This window comes from Pogoniulus pusillus, chromosome 6 (assembly GCF_015220805.1).
Source record: "Pogoniulus pusillus isolate bPogPus1 chromosome 6, bPogPus1.pri, whole genome shotgun sequence".
Taxonomy (NCBI): Eukaryota; Metazoa; Chordata; class Aves; order Piciformes; family Lybiidae; genus Pogoniulus; species Pogoniulus pusillus.
In genome coordinates this window covers 36,544,723-36,558,234 of record NC_087269.1, presented here as the reverse complement: position 1 = coordinate 36,558,234, position 13,512 = coordinate 36,544,723, and the positions used below count along the sequence as shown (strand labels likewise).

General features: G+C 41.4%; 1 protein-coding gene across 10 annotated transcripts in view; it reads left to right on the top strand.

Moving 5' to 3' along the window:
* The window catches only part of CTNNA3 (catenin alpha 3), a 452,565-nt gene that overhangs the window by 57,027 nt on the left and 382,026 nt on the right, over positions 1-13,512 (top strand). The window lies entirely within an intron of this gene.

The following is a 13,512-nucleotide window of genomic DNA, read 5'->3' as shown; positions in this document are numbered from 1 at the left end:
CCCCTATCACTAATTTTAATAATAATTCAGTTCTTACACTGTCATGGAAACATTCTATGGATACTATCTAGATCAAGTAAGAACCAGTAAAATATATAAACACTAATTGAACTGGAAGAGAAGATTCCTGCGGTTGAATGCCTCTTGTGGCCACTATGCTGCTTGCCCAGTAGATGGGCTCAAGGAGCTCTTTCTGCTTGTGGCAGAAGGCAATGGAGAATTACAAAGATGCATTTAAGCATTTACTCACAAATGATTAGTATTACCCTCACAGGGGCTAGCCACAGTCCAGACAGTGCCCAAATGCTTTCAGGGGACTCTTTTGTTGGCCATTGAGACTTGATCTTCCCAGCTTCTGGGGAAAGAAGCAGACAATCTCTGGCCTTGTTCTCCAGGCTTCTTCTGGATGATCTGTTATGTCCAGGTCTGCTAAGCAGGACTTTTAGGTGTAGAGGCAGATGTGGTGCAGTCTCAGCACAATGTCACACTGACCACACAGGCTGATGGCATGCAGACATCCAGGGTCTGCTCCTGGTAACTTGCAGCAGTGGAGTTTACCAGGCAAGCAATGAGGGAGTAGGCAATTGCAGCATGGCTGAGCACAGCAGAGAGAGCACGGCAAAGAGCAGGGAAGCGAGCAAGGGAGCAAAGCAGGTTGTTCACCTGTGTGTCTCCTTTTATCAATGTGGGCTGAGATTAATTGCCCTTCGGACACAAGAATAGCCAATCAGGATGGCAGTTAGCCAAACCATACCATATTAGGCAAAGCCATAGGCTCGCTTTTCCCCATTTTGGGAAAAGCACGGGCCTTGCACTAGGCAGGCACAAGCTAAATGTGTGTACCTTACCACAGGACCCTGGGCAGGCCAGACTCAGTGGCTGCAGGTTCTTTTGTGTCTGTTTTCCGCACTTGCCTCTCTCGTGGAGCAGAAAAACATGGCAAGGCAAGAAAAGACATGTATAAGCCTATTTTGGGGCTATCAGGCCTACCAGAACACTCTTCTTAAGGGCAATGTTGTTATTCCACAAAAGCACCAAACAGAAAGGGTGAAATCTAGACCATCTGCAGTGGCAGGGCTCTCTTGATTTCGATGGAGCACATACCTGATCACAGCTGGCTAGCAGGCTGAAATTGTCCTGAAGGCATCACTGCTTTTGGGACTCTTCAGCAGTTCTGCTTTGAGCAATTTCCTTTGATTTCACCAGGGATTGCAGCAGCCTAAAGAATCTACTGAGGTTCTCAGTTATTGTCTACTTCTTGAAGCAGCACAAGGTAGCCAGTAGAACTTCTCTGTGTGTGCTCAAGTCTGTTAAAGTTCTTTTGTCACAAAGCAGAGAGGAAATGCTCTCCTGGAGATAGCATTATTCTTCTTGGAAGGCACAGACAGTGCTGGGCTTTGCATACCTCCTAGAGTTCAGTAGAACAGACAATGTGATACAGCAGGGATGGTCTGGATATGAAGTGAGTGACACCTGAAAAGAACAGGGAGATGAAGAGGCTGCTTTCCTGAGGGACCAGTAATGATGGCATAGAGTGGAACATGAAGCAATGACCTGAATCTCAGAGACAGCGTGGCTGGAGAACTGTAAAGTTCTCAGGTCTGGGTTTGGTTTTTTGTTTGTGTGTTGTTTTTTTATCCCCCCCTTTTCCTTCTCCTGTTGAAATAGTGTGCTGGTCCTAAATTGTGGTTTTGCAGAGTGCTGAATCACAGCTTTACCAAAGGGCTACTAGTGTTTTACCTTTTTGCATGCTGACCTGATGGAAAATGTGTAAAATTCCAGTTATCTATGGTAGCAAATAAATTACCCATCTTAAACTAACACAGCAGATAACCATTAATGGTCAAAATGATTTTTTTGTGTGGGAGTCGTTATCTGTACGTTTCAAAAAATATCATCAAGTTGATCTGGTTTGTTTGTGTTGTAATCTTGGTGTTGGCCAGAATCAGGGACTTTCAGCTTCAGGACCAAGTATATGATTTTCTGTATCTTAACCAGAAGAAGGAATATCTATAGTTCAAAATGATGCTTGTGAGGATCTCCTTTCAAGGAGCAGATGTAATGTAGTGGAATTGCTGGCTTACATGTGCTCCCTTCTGTACAACAAATTGTAATAGATCACATGAAAGAAATATGAGCTTTGACTGCTGCTAAATTTTGTCTTTATGTATTTTGAGTGGTTTTCTTCTTCCTAATCAAAACATGCACAAATGTGCAATGCTTTAGAGACAGCTTATCAAGGTGTGTGTATTCAATATGAATTTGAGCCCCAGAGACTTCTGAAGTCATCTTCCTTTTGTCATTTCTACTTTTCTCTTTACTGTTGGTGGATAAAAAAAATATTCTCACAGTTCTTTTACCTTGCAGTTATTTATAGTATTTCAAATACACATTTACAGTGTATTGTTTTATTTTGCTCTCCCTTATAATCCTGACTGAACCTTTAAATCTAATTGTTGCCAAAGGTGTATTTCCCAAAAGTTGTGTGTGTGTCAGGTTGCCCAAAAGCCAAGGAAATCACAAAGTCATAGCAAATATGGCAAAATATGGAGTAGATGCATCTCACATAAGAGTCTGGAATAATTCTTAAAGGCACAATCATGGACCTTTAAGATCATCAAATCCAGCCATTAAATATTGTCCTCTAAAGATTCGTGTTTGGTAAAATGCAATTTGATAAGAGCAAAATGGGTTAGTACTCCTCAGAGCAAATAATGGAGCAAATGGCTTAAAGTACACACTGAAATGGAAAACATTGACCTTTTTTTGACCTGCCTGTCCTGATGATCATCCCTGAAAATATTTGAGCCGAGAGATTTCAAACATGTTTTTGTTTGCAATGTATATAATATACTTTTGATTTATTTGCCATCAGCAGTGAAATTATGGATGAATAGCAAAAATAGAGGAATATGGACATCTTGTATGCTTACTGTTTAACTGAGAAATGACAACTTTAGGTTTGGAAGATTTTATTTCATTTAATTGCACATTGGAATGGGAGATGGTAAACCTGAAAAAGTGCAAAAAGGTTTTAAGCAAATAGTGAAGTAAATGAATTATGCTTTAGATAAGTTTTTCAGAATACTTTCTCATACAGAGTGAATTTTGAGGCTATCATCTCTGGAATGGAATGGCTATGAGAGAGAGTCTCTGGTTTTTGCTGTGTGTTGTTAAACTGCAAAATGGACAAAGATGTAACTCCTTATAATTCTTGATGGGGATAAAACTCAACCTACAAGCTCTAGTTCTAGAAATAAATCCACTCAGGTTGTTAGAGTGTCTGCATTATGCTTTGCATGAACTCCTTATTCTTATAGATATTATAAATACAGTTAAAAATGTTCTCATAACTTTACATACATTTTTATTTATTACATGCAATTCAGCTAGAAGCCTGGAGTTAATGTGCTTTTCATAAAATTGTTTTTAAAAATATTGAAAACTAATGACTTCTGAAGGAAAAGGGATTCCTTTGGTCACTATATTTTATGAGGAGATAAAACTTGGCAGTAGCACTTGAATGTATTTCTCCTTTAGAACTTGTTCAGTCAAAGCAGCAGGCGGTGGTTTGAGGTGCAGTAGTGTTTTTCTTCTTGGCATTCTGTTCGATATGCTCAGAGCTTTCCAAATATTCATTCTTAAGGCCAAATTTTTTTGTGACTGACCTTTTCTCAGAGGTGAACTTATTTTTGAATGCAGAAAAAAACACTGTCCAGTCCCTTTCTCATAGAAAGCTGTGATGAAGATAGAAATTTAGTCTACTCTGGGAGTTTCTTAGAACTTAGTTTTAAGTTGAGTACGTGATATGCTCAGCATAGTGCCATGATGTGTGCTTTGGTGCATTTAAGATTAAAATGTCCTTTTAAAATGCCAGACAGTATATACCTTGAGATTCTGGACTGCTCTTTCTGATATCATTATAAACAATCTTTGAATTCTTAAGGAAACATAACAGCCACATTTGGACACAATTTTAGCAGCACTTCTAAACAATTGTCTGTTCCATTTTTTGCTCCCGACTGACTCATACAATCCTAATGTTCTAATCATAGCAGCTTCTGCATGCAGGCAAATGCAGTTTCTATTTTAAATAAATTTCCACCAAGCCAAAACAGACTCATTATTTATCTATACAGCCTGAAAAATGTGGAGACTGCTGTTAATGTTTGCTCTTTGAAACTGATGGGTTTTAAGTCAGCCAAGCATCTGTGTGCCTTTGTAACCACGTGTAGGCAACTATTCCAACTGATTCCTAAATCACTGCCCTCACAGCTTTGCTGTTGTAGACCAGTATTTGCAACATGTCTGTGCAGTCTAAAGAACAGAAGGCATAAATGGCAGAGTGAACATCAAATATTCCAACTTTCCTTGTTATTTTTTTGTTTGAATTGTTTTTCTTTGTATAGATTTCAAAGTTTGGAAATGGTGATGAAGTAATGAGCAAAAAGGACACCATTTGGTAAAAAGATATCACAGTATCACCAAGGTTGGAAGAGACCTCGCAGATCATCAAGTCCAACCCTTTACCACAGAGCTCAAGGCTAGACCATGGCACCAAGTGCCACGTCCAATCCTGCCTTGAACAGCCCCAGGGATGGCAACTCCACCATCTCCCCGGGCAGCCCATTCCAGTGTCCAATGACTCTCTCAGTGAAGAACTTTCTCCTCACCTCAAGCCTAAATCTCCCCTGGCGCAGCCTGAGGCTGTGTCCTCTCATTCTGGCACTGGCCACCTGAGAGAAGAGAGCAACCTCCTCCTGGCCACAACCACCCCTCAGGTAGTTGTAGACAGCAACAAAGTCTCCCCTGAGCCTCCTCTACTCCAGGCTAAACAATCCCAGCTCCCTCAGCCTCTCCTCGTAGGGCTGTGCACAAGGCCTCTCACCAGCCTCGTCGCCCTTCTCTGGACACGCATCTCAATGTCCTTCCTAAACTGGGGGGCCCAAAACTGATCACAGTACTCAAGGTGTGGTCTAGCCAGTGCAGAGTACAGGGGCAGAATGACCTCCCTGCTCCTGCTGGGAGACTGAAATTTCCAAGAGCAGAGTGTTGCTGTTGGGTTATGCCAGCAAAACTTCATAGCTTAACTAGTTTTTAATTTGGAACTGTTAACTGCCTGTCTAAAGACAACTGGCATTCCACATATGTAGTTGTCATGGTTTGAGGGGTTTCAGGTTATCCCAGCTTTCCCAAGAAAACTACAGAGACCTAGATCTGTCACAGGGGACAGACTGGTTTCCCCTGGATATTGTAATTTTGTAATTCAATCCCATAAATCCTGAAAACACTTTAGAAGTAAGCAGCAAGGTCAATTCATTCTCTTTTCTCTCTTTTCCTTTCAGCTCTCTGTAGGGATCCTTATCTGGTAACTATGTGGGTGCATTCTGTAGGCTGTGACCCTCAAGGCCACCACCACAGTGAATTTTGCCTTGCTTTAGGTCTAATTGGGAGACAAATGCGGATGGGAGAAAATGACCCTTGGAGTTTTGGTGGCTTTAGTTTGCTTGGGGGGAAGTTTTTGGGGGAATTTTTATGCATCCTGTGTCTGTGTTAGGTGTTAAGGATTTGTTTATGCTGTATCTTTTCCTGCACGTTTTTAAATACAACCTTTCTGTATTTTCTTCTCCAATTCAACGTGAGCATTATTTTACTACCCTTTCCCCTTTAAAAACAGTAAAGTGAAATAATTGTAGTCTGTTGTGCTCTTAAACAAACGACTATGACAGTAGTAAATCCTAAGTAGTGTCCTGTGTCCGTTTGAAGATGGGACTTTAAAATGGTGACATTCTGAAAGGAGGTTGTGTTTTTTCTGGTCCTTTGCTCCAAATTTCTTTCCTCTTTCTACTCAGATGTAGAAAATCTTCCCTTTTTCTCACTTTCTAACTTCTTCCTGCATGTATCTTTATACTGCACTGTGGTGAATAGTCCTAAAGGGCATAAAACGAGCTTAAGCATGTCCTGTCTTGTTTACCTGCCTGTCTGCATTGCAGCCAGAGGCGGGAAAACAGGACAAAAGAAACCCAGGCAACTTAGTTTCTTTGCCTGCAAGGGTTTTCATGGGGATCGCGCCCCTGTCCTGCGGTAGGTGTATGTGCCCCCATCCTATGGAAGACAACAGCCTGTAGGTTCTTCCATTTCTGTGTCTACTTGGGTGATTGTGTGGTCAATGAGACCATTAGCCTCTGCCATTACCTTCTAAATGGGGGTGAACAGGGGAAAAGGTGCTGGCGTGTTCATTCATTCCTCGCCGATCTGCCCCTTGCCTCAGCCGCCGCCTCTGCTGCCTCAAGCCACCTCAGCCAGCAGCTGATTTCACTTCGCGGCCCACGTGGAGTTTGCCACAGGACTTCTGTAGGGTATTTTCCTGCCTATGTTTTTGGGCCACGGACATTAGGACTAGTGAGTATTCTCCATTCCTTGTTCAAGTTGCTAAAGGATTTTAATCAGCCTCACAAGCAGTGAATTAAGCCGCCGGACTCTCTATCAAAGACATATTCTGAAATCTTCCAAAATTCCCTTGTACAGAGACATTCTGTAACACAGTTCTGCTAACTGCATCAAAGAACTTGTGTGGAGAGTTGTAAAAAACTTTGGGGGAATTATTTTGTGTATATTAATAAATATTTCATAACTTTTAAATCTGCCTCATTACATTTTACCCCCAAACCAGATTTCAGCTAGTCCCATTTACAACATGCACTTCATAAACATGCCGAACAGATCAAGTTGTTTAGGTCTTGATGGGGCGGATGATTAATTTGCAGTTGTGGTCCTTGTATTATGCAGCAGATCAGTGTTTTCAAATGTGATGGCCTGGTTTTCTGAATTGCTAGCCACATCTAGTCTACAACTGCCTGAAGGGTGGTTGTGGCCAGGAGGAGGTTGCTCTCTTCTCTCAGGTGGCCAGTGCCAGAATGAGAGGACACAGCCTCAGGCTGCGCCAGGGGAAATTTAGGCTCGAGGTGAGGAGAAAGTTCTTCACTGAGAGAGTCATTGGACACTGGAATGGGCTGCCCGGGGAGGTGGTGGAGTCGCCATCCCCTGGAGCTGTTCAAGGCAGGATTGGACGTGGCACTTGGTGCCATGGTCTAGCCTTGAGCTCTGTGGTAAAGGGTTGGACTTGATGATCTGTGAGGTCTCTTCCAACCCTGATGATACTGTGATACTGTGATCTTTTTTCTTATGGAACGGCTGGTGTTATAAACCTAATGGTTCTTAAAAACATACCTCACTAACTTAAGACCTTAATGTTGAACTGATTTGCCACATGTCAAAAAACAAAGCAAAAAATCCCTGCTGATCACAAAGTTACTGTAAAACCCACTATGGAGTTGTGTGATTAGACAGCAAGTGCTGAGAATTCCAAAGCAGCTGTTTTAGGAAGGTACTCAAGAGGAAGCTGGGATCTTAATTTTTTTTCAGAAATAAATTTTAGTGGATTTTAAAAAGTGGTGCTCAGTGATGTCTGCTTGGAGATCGCCATTGTGCTCTAAGGAGTTTGTCTGTTCCCTGTTGTTCATTGCAGGTCATCTTGAGTGCCACAAAGCACCTTCAGGATGGCCAAGGGATCAGGCCCAGCCAGCATGGGTTTAGAAGGGCAGGTCCTGTCTCACCAACCTGATCTCCTTTTATGATCAGGTTACCCGCCTGGTGAATGTGGGGAAGGCTGTGGATGTAGTCTACTTGGACTTCAGCAAAGCCTTTGACACCATCTGCCACAACAAGCTCCTAGCCAAGCTGGCAGCTCATGGCTTAGATTCACTCTGTGCTGGGTCAGGAACTGGCTGGATGGCTGAGCCAAAAGAGTGGTGGTGAATGGTGCCACATCCAGTTGGCAGGCAGTCACTAGTGGTGTTCCCCAAGGATCAGTGCTGGGCCCAGTCCTGTTCAATATCTTTATTGATGATCTGGACTGGATGTTACGAGAAAGTTCTTGCCAGAGAGAGTGATTTGCCATAGGAATGGGCTGCCCAGGGAGGTGGTGGAGTCACCATCCCTGGAGGTGTTCAAGAAAAGCCTGGATGAGGCACTTAGTGCCATGGTCTAGTTGACTGGCTAGGGCTGGGTGCTGGGTTGGACTGGATAATCTTGGAGGTCTCTTCCAACCTGGTTGATTCTATAATTATATGATTCTTTCAAGTATTGTGACCCAAAGCATAAATATTTTGCTTACTTAAGTAAAACTGAGTATGTTTGATATGGTATCTAATGTAGTGATAATTGGGTTATGATTTCTTGCCTAAATAGTCATTGTGTCAACACATACGTTAAGCTGTTATCCTTCTCCACGGGTAGCTTAGTCAAACAGTGGCTGGAAATTCACAATGATTTTGACTAATAGTCCTCTGGGGCTGTGAAAAACTAGTAACTGCTTATGTTTGACCTTGAGATCCAGGTCGTGTGTGCACTAGAACTGCAGCAGTTCTGCTTTTCTCGCTTTTGGTTTCTAAGGCAGAGATATTTCATCTGTCACAGTAATTCTATTAGGTGTTTGCCTAATCCCTCACTGTTTTAAGAACTGGCAGAGGGTTTTGCTCCAGCTCCACTCTGTTCTCAGTGGGTTGTGCATGTCTCTTACTAGAGCCTTAATTCCTTTCTATGTCATTGATCTTGATTGAAGGCTGAGAGCAGAAAGCTGTGGCTGGGTTTCTCTCTAGATGTTAATAATATTTTCACGTTACTTTTGTGCTCAAAGTATTTTATTTAGGGAAGTAGTTTATACCAAGAATCAGAATAACATTGTCTTTCAGTAGTATTGTAAATACATTTTTAAAGTTGCATAAGCTCTATTTTGTGTTTGCAACTTTTCCTGAGGGAAAGATCCTCAGCTAATAATCAGAATTGTAGAACCGTGGGTTTGGGTGGGAAAGGACCTATAAAGGTCATCTAGTCCAGCTGCCTACAGTGAACAGAGACATCTTGAACTAGGGCAGGTTGCTCAGAGCCTCATCCAACCTGACCTGGTTGGGTGGAAATTCTACCACCTCCCTGGGCACCTTGTGACAATGCTTCACCACTCTCAGTGTGAAAAATTTATTCCTTCTAGCTAGTCTAAATCTCCACTCTTTTAGTTTAAACCCTTCTTCCACTGCCCTGTTGGCACAGGCCCTGCTAAAGAGACTGCCCTTATCTTTCTTATGAACCCCTTTAAGTATTGAAAGCTCCCAGTAAGGCCTCCTAGAGCCTTTTCTTTTCTAGGCTGAACAACCCCAACTGTCTTAGCTGTTATTCACAGGACATGTGTTCCATCCCTCTGGTCATTTTTGTGGCCTTCTCTGGACCCACTGCAACATCCATGTCTAATAATCCTTGGTACAAAGGAACTATTACTAGTAGGAAGTATAATCTTTTATGTATATTTTTGTTGTCTTTTTGTATTTGTAATAAATAAATGAACTGGTAAGTGAAATTCTATATCCATTTTGTAACAGTAATAAGAATATTAGGAAATGCAATGCAGCAGAGGTGGTCAAAATTCCTTGGTGGGTGTGTACTCTAACCTTTGTATGTCCAATTACTACAAGAACACGAGACCCTGAAAAGCCTGAGGGAGGGAGAGCTGACTTTAAGTTCACAGGCTTGAGTTCCTGTGATCACTCATCAGAGTAGAGCTGAACTCTGGGGTGGTTTTGTGATGGTAGCCTTCTTTCTTGAAGAGACAGGACTTTTGATTGTCTCATGTCCTCCCTTTCATTCCTACTCCCCTAGTTGGAGGCCACTCCTGTGATCAGCAACACAGGAGCTGCGTTTTCAACTGCTTTAAAGTCCTGTGCAGTTCTGAGCATGTGTAGAGAGATTTCTGTGTTTAAAATAGATGTGACAGCCGGGGTCAGACTCAGACAAGATCCTGGGTATAGGAACAACAAACAACTTCTGTTTGGAGCTAGCACTGCTTTGTTTGTTTGTGAGATATGCTGGCTTGCCAGGAAATACTTGACAACAACTTTGAAAAAATAAATAAATAAATTGAAAGCATTACTTTTAGTGGAAATGTTTCAGCCCTTTGCAGGAGTTGACTCAGGAACTGTACTAGTGCCTAGAACCCGTTAAAAAAGATGAACTTGTTTGGAATAACAGTGTAGAAGATGTGTGGAAGGGGGCAGGCATTGGTAATGAAAAGGGATAACCACCCTGACTTTTTTTAGTAACTGCTTTTAGCATTTGCAGTACTCAAGTGATTACTTCAGTAATCAGTGAAGACAGAGTTCAGTATTGTGTCAAAGTGCATGGTTACATTAGAATCTTGGACCAAGAGAAAACATTATGGAGGTTTGTATGTATTAGAACCTTTGACCTTTTTTTGAAAACCTATTTATTATGAAATGATTGCAATGTGAAGTGCTTGAAAAATATAAAACTAAGGACAGCTATAATAACCATTGGACTGATCTAGAATCTGTTGCTCTCAGAGAGGGGTCTGTCTGTCAGGTTTTGGATCAAGCTGGATTTAACAGGAAGTTGTTAGTATTCCAGTTAGTACTGACCTAAGTTCTCATAGAGAGGGTTTCAGAAGCCTGTGAAAAGAAGAGTTGGAACATAACCCATTCATTCCAGAACAATCTCAAAGGAAAAAAAATAAAAAAGAGACAGTCAACTCATGGCATGCAATGGACTTAAATCTTTCAGGGCTGCAGATGAAATACAGTATCTGCTTCTATGGGAAGAGAAGTCAAACCATTCCTGTGTACTGAGTATGGCTGTCTTCCACTGTGGTAGGAGAAATAGGTTTGGCTTCCGCAGTTTTTATTGTTTTAGTGAATAAATTTTATGAAACTGAAACTGCTTCAGTATTTGTATAGCAGTACAGAATTCAGTAGCTTTCTGTTCATCCTGGAGTGTCAGAGGAAATGGAAGATTTTTGAACATCACACAGCTCCCTGGTACATGAAAGGTGCTTGTTTCCCTTCTAGCTCATGCCGTGTTTCAAACTGAGCAGTGTGATTTGCTTTACATACCCTTTTTAGTACAACCTCAATTAATCTCATTTTTTCTCATTTTTTTCCTTCTGAATGTTAACATCTCTGACCTGCAGGTTCAAGACAAGTGGCAGTGTTGAGAGAAAAGCACCTGCTTAACGTTTTCGTGCTAATTTTAAAATTTAACTTAGCATTTGTAGTGGTTAAGTGTATTTATAGATCTCTTTTTGGGTCACATATTCCTGCAGCCTCAAATGTATTTTCAGTATCATAGATGGTTTCATGAATCCAGTAGAAACATGGGTTTCAATTCTCATAAGTGATCTGTCAAGTTTTGCCTTGGCTTTCTGAAAAATAACTGAAGCTCTTTTTGATGTGTTGCTATTCCAGTTGTCCAGTTAAATTAGTGTGACCATAAAAAGTAGTATATACTGATAAAGTATTTTTGTTCCTCTTCATATGCATATCTTATTCAGAAAAAATGACATAGGTGTGCTTTTCTTAGATGCTTTTGTTGTTGTGGGTTTTTTCCCATTTGTTTTGTTTTCTTCTTAAAATCAATGCATTTTACTGTTTGAATTTAAAATAGCTATTTGTAACAACTGAACAAGAGCCATGGCTCTTCACACAGCTGCTCATACACACATCCTCCCTGTTGGCTTGGTCTTTTGGGTGCTGTAGTGATCTCAGGGGTGTTATGTGGCCAGAGAGCTGAACCTGCTGCCTCATTCTACTTAGCAGTCCCTTTGTGTTGGTGCGCAGGCTTCAGAGCTGACCTCATCCCTCCAGCAGAACAAGAGGAGATCTAAAACACTCTCTTTCATATAGAAATCTAAAGAAGATAGAAATGGAAGATGATCTGTCTCCCTTGTAGCCTCCACCTCTTCTTGAATCCTTGGTCAGGCAGCTAAGAAGTAGTACAGAATATCCTTGGCAACCATAGGGAAATAAAGCTCAGTTATCCTTCAAGTGTGGCTAATAGAGAACTCCTGATAGTTTCCTGGCTGTCACGATTGTTCTCCTAGCTATGGAGATTGTTCTTTGTCCCTGCAGCTGAATCTCCTCTTTTACAATGTGATAAGACATAATGTGGGTCACCAAGCTCAGGATATGAAGCTGAGGGAAGAAGAAGGAAGGAGCGGGGGATTCAAAGTTAATGGTGTTTGTCTTCCAAGTAACTGTAATGAAAATGACAGGTTTTCACATGTAGCGTGGGATTCACAATATCAGTTGATATGCAACCAAACTGAGAGAGTATAACAAAGAATCAGATCTAACTGCAAGAAAGATGTCAAAATCTCTGTTTATTTACTAATCTACCTAGACTTTCTGGGAAATGAAAATGAAAGGTGACTCCTTCACTATAAACGTGGAATTTAAGACAAAATGTGTTAAATGCTGTCTTTGCCCTCTCTCCATCAATCTGTACTTTTGAAAAAGCAAGCAGTTTTTATTCTCATGCTAATATATTCAGACAGTGCAGGATGGTCTAAACCAATAGTAACTGACACTTGGAATACCAGGAGATAATAACAAGGCTTTGAAACCTGTCTCGCCCTTAGAACAGATTAGTGCAGTGCCAGAAATCTACCTGCCTAACTCACAGGACCAATAAAGCAAGTGAAAAAGGGCTCTTAGCTGAGGGAATTGAAGAGAAGGAGGAGAAGGTGATAGCAAAGGCACATCAGAGGCATATCATTTTAATCAGTGTGGGGGAAAACCACCACCTGACAAGATGCCTGTTGGATTCTATGAGACCCTTAACATTTCTTAAATAAGTTCCCTGTGTATGTTTAATGAGCTCTCTCTGCTACTTTTCAGGTTGTATGGCACTAGTTATAGCACTCTTGTGATGTATAAAGATCTCTACGTGACTGGTCTGCAAAACTGTGGTGTGCCAGGGCATGCAGCTGATTCATGGAGCTGTTGTAAGCAATGTCTTCCAACAACTTCCAAGGGGTTTTTCAATTAAAAGTTTGAGATGTGTTCAACAATCTGAAACATTTATAGGCCTGATAGTGTGTTTGGTGATAAGCTTGAGAATTATTACAATAATATAGATTCCAGATTATGAGTAGTAGTTTTCTAAAAGATAATCTGAAAGATTGGAACTTATATCACTAAATTATTACTGTTAATAATATAATGAATATTATTATGAGTCATCAGTTATTTTCCACGGGATCTATGGAAACAAACAAAAAAAGATTCAGCAAGCACTGCTGTATGTGTGCTGGGTAAAAATGTCTGAGGTCCACGTAGCCAAGACACAAAGTGTATGGAATGCATTTCTCACAAAACAAAGAAATAGAAATTTAGCTTCACCTAGGCCAAGAAATATGGTAGGCACATGCCTTGCAAGGAATGCTGATTGCCTCTGGAGAGGAACAGCTCCATGGATCAGTATAGGTTGGGGTCAGAGCTGTTGGGAGAGCAGCTCTGGGGAAAAAGACCTGGAAGTCCTGGTGGACGACAGGATGACCTTGCACCGACAATGTGCCCTTGTGGCCAAGAAAGCCAGTGGCATCCTGGGGTGTATTAGAAGGGGTGTGGTGAATAGGTCGAAAGATGTTCTTCTCCCCTTCTGCTCTGG